This window comes from Acyrthosiphon pisum, chromosome X (assembly GCF_005508785.2).
Source record: "Acyrthosiphon pisum isolate AL4f chromosome X, pea_aphid_22Mar2018_4r6ur, whole genome shotgun sequence".
NCBI lineage: Eukaryota > Metazoa > Arthropoda > Insecta > Hemiptera > Aphididae > Acyrthosiphon > Acyrthosiphon pisum.
In genome coordinates, this window is record NC_042493.1 from 124,619,343 (window position 1) to 124,620,509 (window position 1,167).

The 1,167-nt window shown below is 64.8% G+C and overlaps 1 non-coding gene across 1 annotated transcript; it reads right to left on the bottom strand.

Annotated features, from left to right (window-relative positions):
• Window positions 1–658: 658 nt before the first annotated feature.
• LOC115033466 lies at window positions 659–816 on the bottom strand. Its single transcript, XR_003838823.1, has one exon. It is a non-coding gene; the product is annotated as a 5.8S ribosomal RNA (ribosomal RNA).
• Between the last annotated feature and the right edge of the window lie 351 nt (window positions 817–1,167).

Genomic DNA, 1,167 nt, shown 5'->3' on the forward strand with positions numbered 1-1,167 from the left:
GCACTCTCAAGCAACCCGACTCGAAGGCGCGGTCCGATCCCGGAACGCTGTGACGGCCTCTACTGGCCTGGCACCATCTGCGGGCCATGGCCCCGTTCAAGGGAGACTTGGACCGTCACGTGCGCCCCGGGCAAACGAAGGCCGGGCCCGTACGCCACAACTCTCATACGTGCCGCGACACAAAAAGTGCGCGGCGAGATTCGGCGATGGGCTTTTCCCGGTTCGCTCGCCGCTACTAAGGGAATCACGGTTGTTTTCTTTTCCTCCGCTTATTAATATGCTTAAATCCGGCGGGTAGTCCCGCCTGATCTGAGGTCGGAACGTATCGGTTGTTTGTTTCTTAAATTACACGGCAGCCTGCGGTCCGCGCTCCGCCCGTACGGTGACCGCCCGCGTCCGCTTCTCGGAAGCCGGAGAGGTCTCGTGGACTCTCAGCCGGCCCGGCCGCGCTCTCGCGCGGCGGGCGGACGGGGACGTGCCGTTTGACGACGCGAGAACCCGTGACTGTTTGCCGTCACAACTTGGGCGGACGACCGGAGGCGGCCGCGCGAGCGGCTCTCCCCGGTCGAACCGCCAATCTCGCACCACCGGAGCGGCCGACGGGCGTGCCGTCGGACGCCTGCCGGCGGCGCATCGGTCTGGCCGAGTATCCGGTATACGACCCTCAGACAGGCGTGGCCCGGGACCCGCGGGTCACCGAGGCCGCAATGTGCGTTCGACTGGTCGATGTTCGTATAACCTGCGGATTACACGACGACGCGCAGATAGCTGCGGTCTTCATCGATCCACGAGCCAAGTGATCCGCCGCTCGGTGTCGGTTGTTTTTTTGTTTTGTTCGACGAAACTTCTACGGCCACGCGCCGTGCGCGGACGCACGACTGGGCACGTACGGTCTTTCGACGTGTTAACCATCTTTCGGTCGACGCTCGGTCGGGGGTCGCGGCGCGCGGGCGGTCGTCGAGCGAGTCGGCGAGCGCACGCGGCCACGGGGTCGGATGAGGCGCGCGCGAGACCGGCGAGTGCCGCCGGTACCGCGGGCCCGTCTCTAATGATCCTTCCGCAGGTTCACCTACGGAAACCTTGTTACGACTTTTACTTCCTCTAAACGGCACAGATTTCGGTCATCTTCGCGATCGCGCGACGACCCAGCCCCCCGAGGGGGCCGAA